Genomic DNA, 23,419 nt, shown 5'->3' with positions numbered 1-23,419 from the left:
TTCCCACAGTTTAAAGAGATATAGCCTGGTTTCATAACGCTGTGGAGATGTTCCCACAGTTTAAAGAGATATAGTCTGGTTTCATAACGCTGTGGAGATGTTCCCACAGTTTAAAGAGATATAGCCAGGTTTCATAACGCTGTGGAGATGTTCCCACAGTTTAAAGAGATATAGCCTGGTTTCATAACGCTATGGAGATGTTCCCACAGTTTAAAGAGATATAGCCTGGTTTCATAACGCTGTGGAGATGTGACTTTAACAGAGTATTTACAAGAGCTTTTATATTATTACCCTGATACCTAGACCTTATAACATAGCTGCTGTTTGTACAGGATGTATCCAGGCTAATATGTGTGTGTGTGTGTGCGTGTGGACGTGTGTGTGTGTGCGTGTGTGCATGTGTGTGTGTGCGTGTGTGCATGTGTGTGTGTGTGTGTGTGTGTGCGTGCGCGTGTGTGTCTGTGTGTGTGTGTGTGCGTGTGTGTGTGCATGTGTGTGTGTGTGTGTTGGGGTGATGTCTGTGGGGGGTTTTCTGGTAGATGTGACAGTTTAAAGGTTGAGACCCAACAGCTGTGTTTATGAATTCCCCAGTGCACCTGCTAAGGTTAGGCTGCAGAGCAAGTGTTAGTGGACTCACTCACTCTCTGTCTCAGGGATTAACCCAACAAGGTCGACGCCCCAAATTGCACCATACTCCCTATATAGTAGTGAATAGTGTGCCACTTTGGGACTGAGACAAGTCTATGTATAGGGCACTGTGAGACTGACGCCAGAGAGTGAGAGAGTGTAACTACGGATGTGTATAGTTAGGGAAGCATGTCATCACCTTCCCCATTGGTGTCTGTGTAAGTTCATAAGATATTCATTGTTGTAGTTAGCGTGTAGATTCAGGGCTAGTCTCTGTTTTGTTGCCTTTATGTAAATAGGTCTGTGTATTCGTAACAGGAGGAGATGTCAGTACATGAATGATGCTATTTTGCGGCATGATGAAGTCTTTATGTGCTCTTACGTTAATGTCTAAATCTAACCTAAAATACTGTTGCTATTTAATCGTTTGAATGGGGAAAATCCTCAATGCTCAATTTCAAAAGAAGACACAAACACAAAATGAAGATTGAGACAAACCATTTGGCAGACCCATTTAAATTAAGGCAGGTTCACAGATAGACATTTAAGTTTTCTCTAGTTTGCTAGTTCTTGATTACAATGTTGACATTTTACTCAGAATTAACCTGATTAATGTAATTGAATGTAAAAGCCCATGCCTCAGCGTTTCACATGATCACAGGAGATGGATTAGGAAAGAAGGCTTTCAAATTGAATATAGCTCTCCCAGCTCTGCCTGTTAATGTGCCGTTTACCACTACTTGAGTCACTGACCGCCGCTATTTAGTCAAACTAATGATGATGCACAGTCCGTTCCTATCCCTAGATAATTAAAAGAAAAGCCTCTCCACACACCTCTAATTCAGCATTAACTTTTTGATAGAATTGACAGACTCGCTTGCATCCCCCAAAAAAACAGGTCTTATCAATTTGGCCCTCTCTAAATCACTTGTGGCGTTGTTTGCGAGGAAATTACTATTTTGAAATCTATTCTCTGTCACTCGTTATCGATTACTCAAAACCTGGAACTACTCTGAACGTTCCGTAGCTTCCATAGAATGCTGTGAATTTCCTGTCAGGTGACCGTGGATAGCACTTTGGTCTCAGCATCTATACAAATGACGTTGCTTAGCAAGACAGTATTGGAATTTAATTTTACGTTTAGCTGAGACACAAGCAGTTGCTGATATCAAAATGTTTCTGATATGTCGATGTGTAAACACTCCAGTTAAAACTAGATAAAAATGAGATTTTATTTTGGTCAATACACTATATTTGGCAGTTTAGACTGCACGTGAGGTTGAGAAATACTGTATCTATCATTACATACTATTTAATTCTGAATTAAAAAAATATTCTGAATATCTGAATCTGTTGCCTAGAAACAGACTTGTATGTTTCGTCTGTGGTTTTTAAAATGTCCTCTTATTGCGCTTCAGGGTTCCAAAAGGGTTCTTGGGCTGTCCCCCCATAGGGTCACCCTTTCTAGTTGAGTAACCATTATTCAATTAGGTAAGTCAGTTAAGAAACAAATTCTTATTTTACAATGACTGCCTACAGGAAGAACCCTTTTTGGTTCCTGATAGAACTCTTTTAGGTTCCATGTAGAACCCTCTGCGGAAAGGGTTCTACATAGAACTCAAAAAGGGTTATCCTATGGGGACAGCCGAAAAACCATTGTTGGTTCTAGATAGCATCTTTTTTTTCTCAGAGTGTGGTGCCTTCTAAAACACCCTAACCTGTTACTAAACACCAGCGCCATATATGCCCTAAACTGTTACTAAACACATCACATTTGCTCAGTGTGCAGTGTGACTGTCCCCACTCAGCTCTCTCTCCCGGACAGGCTGTTACACACACACCCAGACAGAGGCTTGGTTGGTAGAATAAGTAAATGAATAAATAGGCTGATGTTGAATTTTCCCCTCACTTGCCTCCACTGACACAAATAGGATCTACAGTAATTTATAATGCTGTTAGAGAAACGAAGTGGCTGGGTTCTCTCTCTCTCTCTCTCTCGCTCTCTCTCGCTCTCTCTTTCCTCTCTTGCTCTCTCTCCTCTCTCCCTTGCTCTTTCTATTCTCTGTCTTTAGCTCTCTTCTCTCTCTCTCTCTCTCTCCCTCTCTCTCCTCTACTCTCTCTCTCTCCTCTCCTCTCTCTCTATCCCCCCTCTATCTCTCGCCCCCCTCTCGCTCTCTCTATCTCTCTCTTTCCTCTCTTGCTCTCTCTCCTCTCTCCCTTGCTCATTCTATTCTCTGTCTTTATCTCTCTCTCTCTCTCTCTCTCTCTCTCTCTCTCTCTCTCTCTCTCCTCTACTCTCTCTCTCTCCTCTCCTCTCCTCTCTCTCTATCCCCCCTCTATCTCTCGCCCCCCTCTCGCTCTCTTTAACCAAGGTGTCTGTCACCTTGTGTGCAGGAGGGCCTGTGAGAGCCAGAGAGTGGGACCGGGGGAAGGAAGGCACTGACACCCTGTTTTACTATTCCACACACGGCCCAAAGGCTAAGTGACATCAAGACTCATTATTGTGATCACATGCCACATTTGTAACTGGTTAGTGAGCAAATTGTGATAAAATAGGCTGATGCCCCTTCTGAGCCCATCTCCTTTACACACACGCTGGACTTCTCCTCTCCTAATGGTGGACTCGGTGTGTGAGTTTTTATCTAAATATCCGTGGACACAATTACCTTATCCACTGATACTCACAGATGCTGGGTTGTGCAGAGACTGGAGACAACAGAAATGGGTGGATGTTTGTGTATCAACATTTTGGAGGAGCAGAACTAAATAACCAGGAAATGTAACTGTACGACATACTGGTCATTTTCAGTCCTGTGGTATTATTGCTCCTAATGTGTTTTATGGTGATGCAGTATTTATCCAAAGGAATGACAGGCGATTCTCAGAGAATCCACAGCAACTTGGAAGGCATTTAGGATATTCAATAGGAACCTTCTTACACCATGAGACCAAAGGGGAAATCAGGTGATGTTCTGACACCACCTTTCACATAGTCTACAGGTTGTCCCAAATGGCCCCCTAATTCCCTTTATAGTGCACCACTTTTGACAGGCCCTGGTCAAAAGTAGTGCTCTAAATAGGGAATAGGGGGGCCAGTATTTAGGAAAAACATGATTTCATTTTGGGTTGGTATTTCAATACATGGAATATGCAACTATAGATCTAGGATCCTAACTCACCTGACTCAAGCCAGACACCGTACACACAACAGGCAATTCTTAGCATATGCCGAAATAATGAGGATAAGGGAAGAGAAAGTAGAAGAAAAAAAAACCATCTCTCTATGCTTGCTTGCCCGCATAAACCTCCAATTGGCGAAATGAAAATGTGTCTTAAACAAAGAGAGGAGAGACCCCATGGAGTCTGGGGCTACAGTTTCTGTCACATAACTATTCCTTGGAGGCTTCATATGACAAAAGGCAAAAAGTTTCTTTGTCCCCTCTCTTCTTGTCACGTTACACCCCTCATACCCGTAGTCTACCCCCACACCCACCCCCCTCTCCTGTTGTCTGGCTGTCGGTTCTGTCAGCCCGTAGCCTGGCACCTGCTCTCACGTTCCTAATTAGGATCCTTTAATTAATTATATACGGCTGAGCATCTCCTTGTCTCTGGGCTGGTCTCTCTCCTCCCTCCCTCTCTCTCTCCTCCCTCTCTCTCCCCTCCCTCTCTCTCCCCCTCCCTCTACTGTAGTTCTATCTAGTCTTTATCTGTGCCATGAAATATCTGTATATATGTCCAGGGTACCAAACTGAACAAGTGTACCAAGTGTCATGTTCTTATTTCCATCTCCTTGTCTCTGGGCTGGTCTCTCTCCCCACCCCTCCCTCGCTCTCCCCCCTCCCTCTCTCTCTCCCCTCCCTCTCTCTCACCCCTCCCTCTCCCCCCCTCCCTCGCTCTCCCCCCTCCCTCTCTCTCTCCCCTCCCTCTCTCTCCCCCCTCCCTCTACTGTAGTTCTATCTAGTCTTTATCTGTGCCATGAAATATCTGTATATATGTCCAGGGTACCAAACTGAACAAGTGTACCAAGTGTCATGTTCTTATTTCCATCTCCTTGTCTCTGGGCTGGTCTCTCTCCCCACCCCTCCCTCGCTCTCCCCCCTCCCTCTCTCTCTCACCTCCCTCTCTCTCACCCCTCCCTCTCTCCCCCCCTCCCTCTCTCTCTCACCTCCCTCTCTCTCACCCCTCCCTCTCTCTCTCCCCTCCCTCTCTCTCACCCCTCCCTCTCTCCCCCCCCCTCCCTTGCTCTCCCCCCTCCCTCTCTCTCTCCCCTCCCTCTCTCTCCCCCTCCCTCTACTGTAGTTCTATCTAGTCTTTATCTGTGCCATGAAATATCTGTATATATGTCCAGGGTACCAAACTGAACAAGTGTACCAAGTGTCATGTTCTTATTTCCATCTCCTTATACCTCCTGTTGGTTTTTCCCTCCTCCTCTTCTTCAGCTTTAACCTGGTGCTGTATAGACATCTATCTGGGCTGTATATCTGGGGCTACATGGACATCTATCTGGGCTGTATGGACATCTATCTGGGGCTGTATGGACATCTATCTGGGCTGTATGGACATCTATCTGGGGCTTTATGGACATCTATCTGGGACTGTATGGGGCTGTATGGACATCTATCTGGGGCTGTATGGGGCTGTATGGGGCTGTATGGACATCTATCTGGGGCTGTATGGGGCTGTATGGACATCTATCTGGGGCTGTATGGACATCTATCTGGGCTGTATGGACATCTATCTGGGGCTGTATGGACATCTATCTGGGGCTGTATGGACATCTATCTGGGGCTGTAGGGACATCTATCTGGGGCTGTAGGGACATCTATCTGGGCTGTATATCTGGGGCTGTAGGGACATCTATCTGGGCTGTATGGACATCTATCTGGGGCTGTATGGACATCTATCTGGGGCTTTATGGACATCTATCTGGGACTGTATGGACATCTATCTGGGGCTTTATGGACATCTATCTGGGACTGTATGGGGCTGTATGGACATCTATCTGGGGCTGTATGGGGCTGTATGGACATCTATCTGGGGCTGTATGGGGCTGTATGGACATCTATCTGGGGCTGTATGGGGCTGTATGGACATCTATCTGGGGCTGTATGGACATCTATCTGGGGCTTTATGGACATCTATCTGGGACTGTATGGGGCTGTATGGACATCTATCTGGGGCTGTATGGGGCTGTATGGACATCTATCTGGGGCTGTATGGGGCTGTATGGACATCTATCTGGGGCTGTATGGACATCTATCTGGGCTGTATGGACATCTATCTGGGGCTGTATAGACATCTATCTGGGCTGTATGGACATCTATCTGGGGCTGTATGGACATCTATCTGGGGCTGTATGGACATCTATCTGGGGCTGTATAGACATCTATCTGGGCTGTATGGACATCTATCTGGGGCTGTATAGACATCTATCTGGGGCTGTATGGACATCTATCTGGGGCTGTATGGACATCTATCTGGGGCTTTATGGACATCTATCTGGGGCTGTATGGACATCTATCTGGGCTGTATGGACATCTATCTGGGCTGTATGGACATCTATCTGGGCTGTATGGACATCTATCTGGGGCTGTATAGACATCTATCTGGGGCTGTATGGACATCTATCTGGGGCTGTATGGACATCTATCTGGGCTGTATGGACATCTATCTGGGGCTGTATGGACATCTATCTGGGGCTGTATGGACATCTATCTGGGGCTGTATGGACATCTATCTGGGGCTGTAGGGACATCTATCTGGGGCTGTAGGGACATCTATCTGGGGCTGTATGGACATCTATCTGGGGCTGTATAGACATCTATCTGGGGCTGTATGGGGCTGTATGGACATCTATCTGGGGCTGTATGGACATCTATCTGGGGCTGTATGGACATCTATCTGGGGCTGTATGGACATCTATCTGGGGCTGTATAGACATCTATCTGGGGCTGTATAGACATCTATCTGGGGCTGTATGGACATCTATCTGGGGCTGTATGGACATCTATCTGGGGCTGTATAGACATCTATCTGGGGCTGTATAGACATCTATCTGGGGCTGTATGGACATCTATCTGGGGCTGTATAGACATCTATCTGGGGCTGTATATCTGGGGCTGTAGGGACATCTATCTGGGCTGTATGGGGCTGTATGGACATCTATCTGGGCTGTATATCTGGGGCTGTAGGGACATCTATCTGGGCTGTATATCTGGGGCTGTATGGACATCTATCTGGGCTGTATATCTGGGGCTGTAGGGACATCTATCTGGGCTGTATATCTGGGGCTGTAGGGACATCTATCTGGGCTGTATATCTGGGACTGTATGGACATCTATCTAGGCTGTATATCTGGGGCTGTATGGACATCTATCTGGGGCTGCAGCTATAGAACCTTTTGACGATCTGAGGACCCAAGCCAAATCTTTTCAGTCTCCTGAGGGGGAATAGGTTTTGTCGTGCCCTGTTCACGACTGTCTTGGTGTGCTTGGACCATGTTAGTCTGTTGGTGATGTGGACACCAAGGAACTTGAAGCTCTCCACCTGCTCCACTACAGCCCCATTGATGAAAATGGGTGCGTGATCGGTCCTCTTTTTCCTGTAATCCTCAATCATCTCCTTTGTCTTGATCACGTTCAGGAAGATGTTGTTGTCCTGGCACCACACGGCCAGGTCTCTGACCTCCTCCCTATAGGCTGTCTTGTCATTGTTGGTGATCAGGCCTACCATTGTTGTGTCATCGGCAAACTTAATGATTGTGTTGGAGTCGTGCATGGCCATGCAGCCATGAGTTAACAGGGACTACAGGAGGGGACTGAGCACGCACCCCTAAGGGGCCCCTGTGTTGAGGATCAGCATGGCGGATGTGTTGTTGCCTAACCTTACCACCTGGGGGCGGCCCGTCAGGAAGTCCAGGATCCAGTTGCAGAGGGAGGTGTTTAGTCCCAGGGTCCTTAGCTTAGTGATGAACTTTGAGGGCACTATGGTGTTGAACGCTGAGCTGTAGTCAATGAATAGCATTCTCACATAGGTGTTCCTTCGGTCAAGATGGGAAAGGGCAGTGTGGAGTGCAATAGAGATTGCATCATCTGTGGATCTGTTGGGGTGGTATGCAAATTGGAGTGGGTCTAGGGTTTCTGGGATAATGGTATTAATGTGAGCCATGACCAGCCTCTCAAAACACTTCATGGCTACAGATGTGAGTGATACGGGTCGATATTCGTTTTGGCAGGTTACCTTAGTGTTCTTGGGCACAAGCACTAACGTGGTCTGCTTAAAACTTGTTGATATTACCGACTTGGACAGGGAAAGGTTGAAAATGTCAGTGAAGACACGTGCCAGTTGGTCAGTGCATGCTTGCAGTACACGTCCTGGTAATCTGTCTGCTCCTGCGGCCTTGTGAATGTTGACCTGTTTAAAGAGCGGGATCACACTGTCTTCCAGAACAGCTGGTGCTCTCATGTATGTTTCATAGTTATCTGCCTCGAAGCGAGCATAGAAGTAGTTTAGCTCGTCTGGTAGGCTCGTGTCACTGGGCAGCTCTCGGCTGTGCTTCCCTTTGCAGTCTGTAATGGTTTGTAAGCCCTGCCACATCTGACGTGCGTCAGAGCCGGTGCAGTACGATTCAATCTTAGTCCTGTATTGACGCCTTGTCTGTTTGATGGTTCGTCGGAGGGCATAGCGGGATTTCTTATAAGCTTCCAGGTTAGAGTCCCGCTCCTTGAAAGTGGCAGCTCTTTCCTTTAGCTCAGTGTGGATGTTGCCTGTAATCCATAGAATCTGGTTGGGGTATGTACATATGGTCACTGTGGAGACGACGTCATCAATGCACTTATTGATGACGCCGATGACTGATGTGGTGTGCTCCTCAATGCCATTGGAGGAATCCCGAAACATATTCCAGTCTGTGATAGCAAAACAGTCCTGTAGCTTAGCATCTGCTTCATCTGACCACTTTTTTATTGATCTAGTCACTGGTGCTTCCTGCTTTAATTTTTGCTTGTAAGCAGGAGTCAGGAGGATAGCATTATGGACAGATTTGCCAAATGGAGGGCGAGGGAGTGCTGTGTATGCATCTCTGTGTGTAGAGTAAAGGTGGTCCAGAGTTGTTCCCCCTCTGGTTACACATTTAACATGCTGATAGAAATTTGGTAAAACTGATTTAAGTTTCTCTGCATTAAAGTCCCCGGTTACTAGGAGCGCCTCCTCTGGGTGAGCGATTTCTTGTTTGCTTATGGCGGAATACAACTCATTCAATGCTGTCTTAGTGCCTCTGACTGTGGTTTTGTGTAAACAGCTACCAAAAATACAGATGAAAACTCTATTTTTATTTTATTTCACCTTTATTTAACCAGGGAGGCCAGTTGAGAACAAGTCCTCATTTACAACTGCGTCCTGGCTAAGATAAAGCAAAGCAGTGCGACAAAAACAATAACACAGATTTCCACATAAACAAATGTAAAGTCAATAGAAAAGAAAAATAGAAAAATCTATGTACAGTCTGTGCAAATGTAGAAGAGTAGGGATGTAAGCAATAAATAGGCCATAGAGGCAGAAATAATTACAAGTTAGCATTAATACTAGAGATGATGATGATGCAAGTAGAGATATTGGGGTGCAAAAGAGCATTTAGCGTTAATATTTAGCATTAATATTTAGCATTAATATTTAGCATTAATACTGCAGATGATGATGTGCAAGTAGAGATACTGGGGTGCAAAAGAGCAAGAGGGTAAGTAATAATGTGGGGATGAGGTAGTCAGGTGTGCTATTTACAGACTGGCTGTGTACAGGTACAGTGATTGTAAGCTGCTCTGACAGCTGATGCTTAAAATTAGAGAGGGAGATATAAGACTCCAGCTTCAGATATTTTTGCAATTCGTTCCAGTCATTGGCAGCAGAGAACTGGAAGGAAAGGCAGCCAAAGTAAGTGTTGTCTTGAGGATGACCAGTGCAGTATATCTGCTGGAGTATGTGCTATGGGTGGGTGTTGTTATGGTGACCAGTGAACTGAGATAAGGCGGGGCTTTACCTAGCAAAGACTTATAGATGACCTGGAGCCACTGGGTTTGGCGACGGATATGTAGTGAGGGCCAGCCAACGAGAGCATACAGGTCGCAGTGGTGGGTAGTATATGGGACTTTGGTGACAAAACGGATGGCACTGTGATAGACTGCATCCAATTTGTTGAGTGTTGGAGGCTATTTTGTAAATGACATCACCAACGTCAAGGATCGATAGGATAGTCAGTTTTACGAGGGTAAGTTTGGCTGCATGAGTAGGTTGTGTGGTCTACAGTTTATCATGAGATACTCTACCTCAGGCGAGCAATAGCTTGAGACTTCCTTAGATATCGTGCACCAGCTGTTGTTTACAAAAATACATAGACCGCCGCCCCTTGTCTTACCAGACGCCGCTGTTCTATCCTGCTGATACAGTGTATAACCAGCAAGCTGTATGTTGATAGTGGGCTGTATGAGCATCTATCTGGGGCCGTATGAACAGCAGCAACTCAGAGTAGAAGTGCTGATCTAGGATCAGGTCTCCACTCTCCATATCATCATATTCATTATGATCTGAAAGGCAAAACTGTTCCAGGTCACCACTCCTACTCTGAGATACTTTATACATTCAGGTCCAGGTCTGCTGCCATTAAATATTGTGGTAATGACGTTTGTGGGGTGGTTTGTGTTTTACAGTAGTGATTAGCCTCAAGGTGGGTTGTGTTTTACAGTAGTGATTAGCCTCAATATGGGTTGTGTTTTACAGTAGTGATTAGCCTCAAGGTGGGTTTTGTTTTACAGTAGTGATTAGCCTCAATGTGGGTTGTGTTTTACAGTAGTGATTAGCCTCAAAGTGGGTTTTGTTTTACAGTAGTGATTAGCCTCAAGGTGGGTTGTGTTTTACAGTAGAGATTAGCCTCAAGGAGGGTTGTGTGTTACCGTAGTGATTAGCCTCTAGGATAGCTGTGTGTTACAGTAGTGATTAGCCTCTAGGTGAGTTGTGTGTTACAGTAGTGATTAGCTTCTAGGATGGTTGTGTGTTATAGTAGTGATTAGCCTCTAGGTGAGTTGTGTGTTACAGTAGTGATTAGCCTCTAGGATGGCTGTGTGTTACAGTAGTGATTAGCCTCTAGGTGAGTTGTGTGTTACAGTAGTGATTAGCCTCTAGGTGAGTTGTGTGTTACAGTAGTGATTAGCTTCTAGGATGGTTGTGTGTTACAGTAGTGATTAGCCTCTAGGTGAGTTGTGTGTTACAGTAGTGATTAGCCTCTAGGATGGCTGTGTGTTACAGTAGTGATTAGCCTCTAGGTGAGTTGTGTGTTACAGTAGTGATTAGCTTCTAGGATGGTTGTGTGTTACAGTAGTGATTAGCCTCTAGGTGAGTTGTGTGTTACAGTAGTGATTAGCCTCTAGGATGGCTGTGTGTTACAGTAGTGATTAGCCTCTAGGTGAGTTGTGTGTTACAGTAGTGATTAGCCTCTAGGTGAGTTGTGTGTTACAGTAGAGATTAGCCTCAAGGAGCGTTGTGTTTTACAGTAGTGATTAGCCTCTAGGTGAGTTGTGTGTTACAGTAGTGATTAGCCTCTAGGATGGTTGTGTGTTACAGTAGTGATTAGCCTCTAGTTGTTGATCTTGGTAAAGGAATACGTGCCTGTCAGCCATCACCATCAGAAACCGCCTCACAACTGCTACTACTCCGCTTACACTAGGATGTGTCCCAAATGGCACCCTATTCCCTATATAGTTCATTACCTTTGACCAGGGCAGATAGGGCTCTGGTTTAAAGTAGTGCACTATATAGGGAATAGGGTGCCATTTGGTACGCAATATGAGACGTGCCTGGTTGAAGAAAAGCTCCAATAAAATATTTATTCACTGATCAGCACAATAGAGGAAAGATTAAAGTTTTGGCTGACTCTGTCCTGTCCTCTCAGATCAAGGTTTTGTCCTGGCTGACTCTGTCCTGTCCTCTCAGATCAAGGTTTTGTCCAGGCTGACTCTGTCCTGTCCTCTCAGATCAAGGTTTTGTCCAGGCTGACTCTGTCCTGTCCTCTCAGATCAAGGTTTTGTCCTGACTGACTCTGTCCTGTCCTCTCAGATCAAGGTTTTGTCCAGGCTGACTCTGTCCTGTCCTCTCAGATCAAGGTTTTGTCCTGGCTGACTTGTGGACTGTCCTGTCCTCTCAGATCAAGGTTTTGTCCTGGCTGACTTGTGGACTGTCCTGTCCTCTCAGATCAAGGTTTTGTCCTGGCTGACTTGTGGACTGTCCTGTCCTCTCAGATCAAGGTTTTGTCCTGGCTGACTTGTGGACTGTCCTGTCCTCTCAGATCAAGGTTTTGTCCTGGCTGACTTGTGGACTGTCCTGTCCTCTCAGATCAAGGTTTGTCCTGGCTGACTTGTGGACTGTCCTGTCCTCTCAGAATAGAATTTAACAGAACATAAAAATAACATAATAGAACAGAATGGAATAGAACAGAACAGAATAGAACAGAACAGAATAGAACAGAATAGAATAGAATAGAATAGAACAGAACAGAATATAATACAATAGAATAGAATAGAATAGAATAGAATAGAATAGAACAGAATAGAATAGAACAGAATATAATATAATAGAGTAGAACAGAATAGAATAGAACATAATATAATAGAATAGAGTAGAACAGAATAGAACAGAATAGAATAGAATAGAACAGAACAGAATATAATAGAATAGAATAGAATAGAACAGAATAGAATAGAACAGAATATAATAGAATAGAGTAGAACAGAATAGAACAGAATAGAATAGAACAGAATAGAATAGAATAGAGTAGAACAGAATAGAACAGAATAGAATAGAATAGAACAGAACAGAACAGAATATAATAGAATAGAGTAGAACAGAATAGAACAGAATAGAATAGAACAGAATAGAATAGAATAGAGTAGAACAGAATAGAACAGAATAGAATAGAACAGAACAGAACAGAATAGAATAGAATAGAATAGAACAGAATAGAATAGAACAGAATAGAATAGAGTAGAACAGAATAGAACAGAATAGAATAGAACAGAATATAATAGAATAGAGTAGAACAGAATAGAACAGAATAGAATAGAGTAGAACAGAATAGAACAGAATAGAATAGAACAGAATATAATAGAATAGAGTAGAACAGAATAGAATAGAACAGAATAGAATAGAATAGAGTAGAACAGAATAGAACAGAATATAATATAATATAATATAATATAATAGAACAGAATAGAATAGAGTAGAACAGAATAGAATAGAACAGAACAGAATAGAATAGAACAGAATAGAATAGAATAGAACAGAATAGAATAGAATAGAGTAGAACAGAATAGAACAGAATAGAATAGAACAGAATATAATAGAATAGAGTAGAACAGAATAGAACAGAATAGAATAGAATAGAACAGAACAGAATATAATAGAATAGAATAGAATAGAACAGAATAGAATAGAACAGAATAGAATAGAATAGAGTAGAACAGAATAGAACAGAATAGAACAGAATAGAATAGAACAGAATATAATAGAATAGAGTAGAACAGAATAGAACAGAATAGAATAGAACAGAATATAATAGAATAGAGTAGAACAGAATATAATGTAATTGAATAGAGTGGAACAGAATAGAACAGAATAGAATAGAACAGAACAGAACAGAACAGAAGAGAACAGAACAGAATATAATAGAATAGAACAGTATAGAACAGAACAGAATTGAACAGAACAGAATAGAACAGAATAGAATAGAACAGAATAGAACAGTATAGAATAGAACAGAATTGAACAGAACAGAACAGTATAGAATAGAATAGAATTGAACAGAACAGAACAGAACAGTATAGAACAGAACAGTATAGAACAGAACAGAATAGAACAGAACAGAATAGAACAGAATAGAATAGAACAGAACAGAATAGAACAGAATAGAATAGAACAGAATTGAACAGAACAGTATAGAATAGAATATAACAGAATAGAACAGAATTGAACAGAACAGAACAGTATAGAATAGAATAGAACAGAATAGAATAGAACAGAATTGAACAGAACAGAACAGTATAGAATAGAACAGAATTGAACAGAACAGTATAGAATAGAACAGAGAAACTTTATTTTTCCCAGATGGAACTTCAATAGTTTTGTTGGCTCCTGCCATTCCTTCCACAATTTTATCAGCAAAAGTTTAGATTAATCTGCTAAATTATTATCTAAATTATGATATATATACATATACATATATATACATATATATATATCTATATGTATTTCCGGGGAGTTGCTTTAGACAACACATATGCATATATTAAGCCTATAAGAGAGTATGTTTATGGATAAATTGTCTGTGGATTTTTCCCCCTGTACCCCTCAGGGGAACAAGATCCAAATGTTTGTGCAGACAAACCCCCAGCCTTACCGTCATCGGCCCCTCTCTGCATCTCCGCATCCACGCCGTCCAAATTAAATCCACTGTACTCAGCTGGAACCTAACCAACCTCGTTCAGATAGCAAACTGTACTGTATTCCCTGTTCCCTTGAAAAATGTCTATATTTCAATAGGTGTGTGGATTTCCTTCTATTAACCTTTGGTGCGGTGTTAAAGGATGTGTTTACGGAGGAACGGGAAATGACAAGAAGTGGAGTTGACAGGCCTGGAGTGAGACAGTTAAATGGCCCCTGGCTGCTCTGGATAATTAATAAATAAAGCACCAGGGGAGTCCTGTCATGGCTTTCTGTATGACAGGGGCTGTCTCCAGTGCGCTAAAGCATTAAATGACCAATTCCTGTCAGGCTAACTTCCACCAAGCTCCCTCGGTACCCCCCCTCCTATCTCTCTCCTCTCTCTCTCTCTCTCTCACTCTCTCTCTCACTCTCTCTCTCTCTCTCTCTCTTTCTCACTCCTTTCTCTCTCTACCCTCTGTCTACCCCTCTTCTCTCACTCCTCTCTCTCTACCTCTCTCTCTCTCTCTCTCTCTCTCTCTCTCTCTCTCTCTCACTCTCTCTCTCTCTCTCTCTCTCTCTCTCTCTCTCTCTCTCTCTCTCTCTCTCTCTCTCCTCTCTCTCTCTCTCTCTCTCTCACACTCCTTTCTCTCTCTACCCTCTGTCTACCCCTCTTCTCTCACTCCTCTCTCTCTACCTCTCTCTCTCTCCCTCCACCAACTCTCTCTCTCCCTCACTCCCCTCTCTCGCTCTCTCTCTACCCCCTCTCACTCCCCTCTCTCTACTCTCACTCCCCTCTCTCTACCTCCCGTCTCTCACTCCTATCTACCCTCTCTCTATCCCCTCTCTCTCTCACTCCCCTCTCTCTACCTCCTCTCTCTCACTCCTTATATATACCCCCTCTCTCTATCCCCTCTCTCTACCTCCTCTCTCTCTCACTCCCCTCTCTCTACCCCTCTCTCTCTAACTTCCTTCTCTCTACCTCCTCTCTCTCACTCCTTCTATCTACCCCCTTTCTATACCCCCTCTCTTTCTCTACCTCCTCTCTCTCTCACTCCCCTCTCTCCACCCCTCTCTCTCTAACTTCCTTCTCTCTACCTCCTCTCTCTCACTCCTTCTATCTACCCCCTTTCTCTACCCCCTCTTTCTTTACCCTCTCTCTCTTCCCCAGTCTCTCTACCCCCCTCTTTCTCTACCCTCTCTCTCTACCCCAGTCTCTCTACGCCCCTCTCGCTCTACCCCCTCTCTCTCTACCCCTCTCTCTCTCTACGCCCCTCTATCTCTCACTACTCACTCCCCTCTATCTCCCCCTCTCTCTACTCCCCTCCTCTACCCCCTCTCTCTCTACACCTCTCTCTCGCCCTCATCCTCTCTCTACACCCCCTCTTTCTACCCCCTCTCTCTCTACCCTCTATCTCTCACTACTCTCACTCCCCCTCTCTCTGCCCCCTTCTCTTTCTCTACCCTCTCTCTCTACCCCCCTATCTCTCACTCCTCTCCCTCATTCTTCTCTCCTCTACCCCCTCTCTTTCTCTACCCTCTCTCTCTACCCCCTATCTCTCACTCCTCTCCCTCATTCTTCTCTCTCTCTACCCCCTCTCTTTCTCTACCCTCTCTCTCTACCCCCCTATCTCTCACTCCTCTCCCTCATTCTTCTCTCTCTCTACCCCTCTCTTTCTCTACACTCTCTCTCTACCCCCCTATCTCTCACTCCTCTCCCTCATTCTTCTCTCTCTCTACCCCCTCTCTCCCACCCCCTACTCTCTCTTCCTATGCTCTCCCCATCGCTCTTTCATCCAGAGAGCTACTTTGCTCTCTTTGCACTGAGTTTTTCAGCGACTGATGGCTCTAGTTCATTTCTGCTGAATTAATTGGTCCCTGAATGAATTCTGTTGACAGGGCAATTCATCATGTGTTTGGCCTGACAGTGACTGGGTGTTGGGAGAGGAGAGAGAGCGAGTGGTGGGGGTGGGGGTGTGGGGGGGTGGGGGGATGGTGGGAGGAACTAGGGGTTAGGGCTGGTGGAGGCAGAGGAACAGAGGATGGGGCTGGGGGGGGGTTCTGCGTTTTCTCTATCTCCTCTTTAACTTTCACTGATCTCCGTTCAGTTTTCAGTGCAGCTTTAACAGGAAGAGGGAAGTCTAGCTGTGTCAAACTGTGAGAAGTTTGAGTTTTTTTTGATGGAGTGAATATTCCTGGGTTCCCTGGGTGGGTTGCAAACTGTCTGTCTGTCTGTCTGTCTGTCTGTCTGTCTGTCTGTCTGTCTGTCTGTCTGTCTGTCTGTCTGTCTGTCTGTCTGTCTGTCTGTCTGTCTGTCTGTCTGTCTGTCTGTCTGTCTGTCTGTCTGTCTGTCTGGTCTGTCTGGTCTGTCTGTCTGTCTGTCTCTGTGTGTGTGTGTGTGTGTGTGTGTGTGTGTGTGTGTGTGTGTGTGTGTGTGTGTGTGTGTGTGTGTGTGTGTGTGTGTGTGTGTGTGTGTGTGTGTGTGTGTGTGTGTGTGTGTGTGTGTGTGTGGAGGCTCTACTGTTGATTGGCCAGTCAGGTAGCTAAACCCTTAGGACCCAAACTGCACCCTATTCACTATAATACAGTACATTTGACCAGGAACCATAGTAGTGCACAGTGTAGATAATAAGGTGCTATTTGAGACAAAACCTTATCCTCTCCATATAGACCCCTGGTCTCCCAGCCACATCACCTTATATTCTCTATACAGACCCCTGGTCTCCCAGCCACATCACCTTATCCTCTCTATACAGACCCCTGGTCTCCCAGCCACATCACCTTATCCTCTCTATACCGCCCCCTGGTCTCCCAGCCACATCACCTTATCCTCTCTATACAGACCCCTGGTCTCCCAGCCACATCACCTTATCCTCTCTATACAGACCCCTGGTCTCCCAGCCACATCACCTTATCCTCTCTATACAGACCCCTGGTCTCCCAGCCACATCACCTTATCCTCTCTATACAGACCCCTGGTCTCCCAGCCACATCACCTTATCTTCTCTATACAGACCCCTGGTCTCCCAGCCACATTACCTTATCCTCTCTATACAGCCCCCTGGTCTCCTCTCCCAGCCACATCACCTTATCCTCTCTATACCGCCCCCTGGTCTCCCAGCCACATCACCTTATCCTCTCTATACCGCCCCCTGGTCTCCCAGCCACATCACCTTATCCTCTCTATACCGCCCCCTGGTCTCCCAGCCAACCCTCAGGTCGTATAGTTCAGTATGTGATGGTTCCTGACACATTCCCTCCACCGAGGCTCTCTGCATTCAGCTTTAATTGAATGGTGTATCACACAGAAGCCATTAGGGTAATTATTTGCTGGTGGGGAGAGCTGGGGGTAAATGAGGTTTGGCTCAGTTTTGCGATTGTGTCCAAAATGGCACCCTATTCCCTATGTATTGGACCACTTTTGACCAGAGTCTTATGGTCCGTTTGGGACACAGCCTGGCTGTGGTGTGGTGGCAGAAATCTGGCGGAGATGCCAACCAGTCAGTCAGACAGTTGCTTCTTTTGGCTGCAGTGTGGTTGGTACTCACCTAGGATGATAGATCTAATAACAGGTCATTTGTTCCATTTGAAAACGAGCTGTCGTTCTGACATGACGACAGGACCTCTTTCTCTCTCTCTCTCTCTCTCTCTCTCTCTCTCTCTCTCTCTCTCTCTCTCTGTCTCTCTCTCTCTCTCTCTCTCTCTCTGTATCTCTCTCTCTCTCTCTCTGTATCTCTCTCTCTCTCTCTCTCTCTCTCTCTCTCTCTCTCTCCCCCTCTCTCTCTGTCTCCCTCTCTCTCTCTCTTGCTGTCTCCCTCCCTCCCTCTCTCCCTCATTCTTTTCTCTCCCTCTCTCTCTCGCTGTCTCCCTCTCTCTCTCTCTCTCTCCCTCCCTCCCTCTCTCCCTCGTTCTTTTCTCTCCCTCTGACACACTCCCAGTCAAAATGAGCATGTACTATGTTCAATCAATCAATGTCCAGTGATGAGCCTCTCTCCTCTCTGAAGTACTTCCTGGATGGCCTCTCACAGCAAGAGTCAAAACATTACCTCATAATTGCCGATCAGGCATCATAACAAGCAGGGCTTCCCCACCGACACCACATTATGTGTGTCCCAAACGGCATCCTATACCCTATAAAGCTATGGGCCCTGGTCAAAAGAAGTTTTCTACATAGGGAATAGAGAGCCATTTGGGACACATACCCGTGAGTCAAACAGAACAGGCCCCCCGACCAACCAACACAGGCAGGACATTGATGGATACTGGAGATTCATATTATATATTGTCATATCCAATTAGACACAGCACATAAACCCGCAGATGTATTGCCCTGTTTCATAATGTCAAACCGCATGGCATTCAGATATCAGATAAAAGACACGATGTGAAATGCATTTTAATATTTTCTCTCCCTGTTCTTTCTTCTTCTTTGGCGTGTCGTTGCAAATGATAACATCCTAAGGGGTTCATTATGGATTTGACACGCCAATAACCAGATTATAATTCAGTTGCTGCTGCTGTACATTCCTGTTGGAACTCCAGCCCACTGAAAATAAATGACACAGACTCAGTAGATGAACTAACTAGAGCAGTACAGTACATACTGACTAACTAGAGCAGTACAGTACAGTACAGTACAGTACAGTACAGTACAGTACAGTACAGTACAGTACAGTACAGTACATACTGACTAACTAGAGCAGTACAGTACAGTACAGTACATACTGACTAACAAGAGCCAGTACAGTACAGTACATACTGACTAACTAGAGCCAGTACAGTACAGTATAGTACATAGTGACTAACTAGAGCCAGTACAGTACAGTACAGTACAGTACAGTACAGTACAGTACAGTACAGTACAGTACATACTGACTAACAAGAGCCAGTACAGTACAGTACATACTGACTAACTAGAGCCAGTACAGTACAGTACATAGTGACTAACTAGAGCTAGTACAGTACAGTATAGTACATACTGACTAACTAGAGCCAGTACAGTACAGTAGAGTACATACTGACTAACTAGAACCAGTACAGTACAGTACATACTGACTAACTAGAGCTAGTACAGTACATACTGACTAACTAGAGCTAGTACAGTATAGTACAGTACATACTGACTAACTAGAGTCAGTACAGTACAGTACAGTACAGTACATACTGACTAACTAGAGCTAGTACAGTACAGTATAGTACATACTGACTAACTAGAGTCAGTACAGTACAGTACAGTACATACTGACTAACTAGAGCTAGTACAGTACAGTATAGTACATAGTGACTAACTAGAGCTAGTACAGTACAGTACAGTACAGGCCATAGTGACTAACTAGAGCTAGTACAGTACAGAATAGTACAGTACAGTATAGTACATAGTGACTAACTAGAGCTAGTACAGTACAGTATAGTACATAGTGACTAACTAGAACTAGTACAGTACAGTATAGTACAGTACAGTATAGTACATAGTGACTAACTAGAGCTAGTACAGTATAGTACAGTACATAGTGACTAACTAGAGCTAGTACAGTATAGTACAGTACATAGTGACTAACTAGAGCTAGTACAGTATAGTACAGTACATAGTGACTAACTAGAGCTAGTACAGTACAGTATAGTATAGTAAGGAAGTCACTAACTAGAGCTAGTACAGTATAGTACAGGACATAGTGACTAACTAGAGCTAGTACAGTATAGTACAGGACATAGTGACTAACTATAGCTAGTACAGTATAGTACAGGACATAGTGACTAACTAGAGCTAGTACAGTATAGTACAGTACATACTGACTAACTAGAACCAGTACAGTACATACTGACTAACTAGAACAGTACAGTACAGTACATACTGACTAACTAGAGCTAGTACAGTACATACTGACTAACTAGAGCCAGTACAGTACAGTATAGTACATACTGACTAACTAGAGCTAGTACAGTACAGTATAGTACATACTGACTAACTAGAGCTAGTACAGTACAGTATAGTACATACTGACTAACTAGAGCTAGTACAGTACATACTGACTAACTTGAACAGTACAGTACAGTATAGTACATACTGACTAACTAGAGCCAGTACAGTACAGTAGAGTACATACTGACTAACTAGAGCCAGTACAGTACAGTACATACTGACTAACTAGAGCTAGTACAGTACAGTACAGTATAGTACATACTGACTAACTAGAGCCAGTACAGTACAGTAGAGTACATACTGACTAACTAGAGCCAGTACAGTACAGTACATAGTGACTAACTAGAGCTAGTACAGTATAGTACAGTACATAGTGACTAACTAGAGCTAGTACAGTACAGTATAGTATAGTAAGGAAGTCACTAACTAGAGCTAGTACAGTATAGTACAGGACATAGTGACTAACTAGAGCTAGTACAGTATAGTACAGGACATAGTGACTAACTATAGCTAGTACAGTATAGTACAGGACATAGTGACTAACTAGAGCTAGTACAGTATAGTACAGTACATACTGACTAACTAGAACCAGTACAGTACATACTGACTAACTAGAACAGTACAGTACAGTACATACTGACTAACTAGAGCTAGTACAGTACATACTGACTAACTAGAGCCAGTACAGTACAGTATAGTACATACTGACTAACTAGAGCTAGTACAGTACAGTATAGTACATACTGACTAACTAGAGCTAGTACAGTACAGTATAGTACATACTGACTAACTAGAGCTAGTACAGTACATACTGACTAACTTGAACAGTACAGTACAGTATAGTACATACTGACTAACTAGAGCCAGTACAGTACAGTAGAGTACATACTGACTAACTAGAGCCAGTACAGTACAGTACATACTGACTAACTAGAGCTAGTACAGTACAGTACAGTATAGTACATACTGACTAACTAGAGCCAGTACAGTACAGTAGAGTACATACTGACTAACTAGAGCCAGTACAGTACAGTACATACTGACTAACTAGAGCTAGTACAGTACAGTACAGTATAGTACATACTGACTAACTAGATCAGTACAGTACAGTATAGTACAGTATAGTATAGTTCATACTGACTAACTAGAGCAGTACAGTACAGTACAGTATAGACGTGTCATAGACCTGTCATTCATATTGCTCTGACCCTGTGTCTGTGTTGCCACATAGATGACCTGTCATTCATATTGCTCTGACCCTGTGTCTGTGTTGCCACATAGATGACCTGTCATTCATATGGCTCTGATCCTGTGTCTGTGTTGTCACATAGATGACCTGTCATTCATATGGCTTTGACCCTGTGTCTGTGTTGTCACATAGATGACCTGTCATTCATATGGCTCTGACCCTGTGTCTGTGTTGCCACATAGATGACCTGTCATTCAAATGGCTCTGACCCTGTGTCTGTGTTGCCACATAGATGACCTGTCATTCATATGGCTCTGATCCTGTGTCTGTGTTGTCACATAGATGACCTGTCATTCATATGGCTTTGACCCTGTATCTGTGTTGTCACATAGATGACCTGTCATTCATATGGCTCTGACCCTGTGTCTGTGTTGTCACATAGATGACCTGTCATTCATATGGCTCTGATCCTGTGTCTGTGTTGTCACATAGATGACCTGTCATTCATATGGCTCTGATCCTGTGTCTGTGTTGCCACATAGATGACCTGTCATTCATATGGCTCTGATCCTGTGTCTGTGTTGTCACATAGATGACCTGTCATTCATATGGCTTTGACCCTGTGTCTGTGTTGTCACATAGATGACCTGTCATTCATATGGCTCTGACCCTGTGTCTGTGTTGTCACATAGATGACCTGTCATTCATATGGCTCTGATCCTGTGTCTGTGTTGTCACATAGATGACCTGTCATTCATATGGCTCTGATCCTGTGTCTGTGTTGCCACATAGATGACCTGTCATTCATATGGCTCTGATCCTGTGTCTGTGTTGTCACATAGATGACCTGTCATTCATATGGCTCTGATCCTGTGTCTGTGTTGTCACATAGATGACCTGTCATTCATATGGCTCTGATCCTGTGTCTGTTTTGTCACATAGATGACCTGTCATTCATATGGCTCTGATCCTGTGTCTGTGTTGTCACATAGATGACCTGTCATTCATATGGCTCTGATCCTGTATCTGTGTTGTCACATACAGTAGATGCAGGCAGAATGTGTCTCTGATCGCCATATATTGCACGTTTTGAGGAAAAATCTATTGAATTAGCAAACTGGACCAACGGTGATGAGGAGAGCTCTTAAGTACGCTTCCAACTTTTCTACTGTCTGTTCTGCTGACTCAGTAGAAATCAGAATTACATTGTGCGTAAGTCCAAAATGGCCCCCTATTCCCTATATAGTGCTGTACTTTTGACCAGACTCCAGAGCCCTAGAGAATAGGTTGTCATTTTGGACACTACCCTAGTGATTTTGTAAAGTGAGCTAAAAGGAAGAATGGATAATTAGATTTTTGTACAAATGAATTAAACATCGTAGCTAGCTGCCAATCGGCCCATTACGAATACAGGAACTGTAAATCATTATTTCAACACGTACATTATCTTATTACTACTGAATTATACTACGGGTCCTATTCCACTACCTTTGACCTGGGCCATTAGAGATCTGGTCAAAAGTAGTGCACTATGTAGGGAATAGGGTATAATTTAGGACTCAGCCTATGTTTGCTTGTTTAGAATTGGATTATTTGTCAAATCTTTGGTATTTTTTTATTTAACTTTTATTTAACGAGGCAAGTCAGTTTAAGAACAAATTCTTATTTTAAAATGACGGCCTACCAAAAGTCAAAAGACATCCTACGGGGACGGGGTCCTGGGATTAAAAAATAAATTAAATAAATTAAATAAAAAACATATAAATATAGGACCAAACACACATCACCACAAGAGAGACAACACAACACTGCATAAAGAGAGACAACACAACACTACATAAAGAGAGACAACACAACACTACATAAAGAGAGACAACACAACACTACATAAAGAGAGACACCACATCACCACAAGAGAGACAACACAACACTACATAAAGAGAGACAACACAACACTACATAAAGAGAGACAACACAACACTACATAAAGAGAGACACCACATCACCACAAGAGAGACAACACAACACTACATAAAGAGAGACAACACAACACTACATAAAGAGAGACACCACATCACCACAAGAGAGACACCACAACACTACATAAAGAGAGACAACACATCACCACAAGAGAGACACCACAACACTACATAAAGAGAGACAACACAACACTACATAAAGAGAGACACCACATCACCACAAGAGAGACAACACAACACTAC

The sequence above is a fragment of the Oncorhynchus kisutch genome, unplaced genomic scaffold (genome assembly GCF_002021735.2).
Source record: "Oncorhynchus kisutch isolate 150728-3 unplaced genomic scaffold, Okis_V2 Okis04b-Okis11a_hom, whole genome shotgun sequence".
Taxonomy (NCBI): Eukaryota; Metazoa; Chordata; class Actinopteri; order Salmoniformes; family Salmonidae; genus Oncorhynchus; species Oncorhynchus kisutch.
This window is presented reverse-complemented; position numbering follows the sequence as displayed.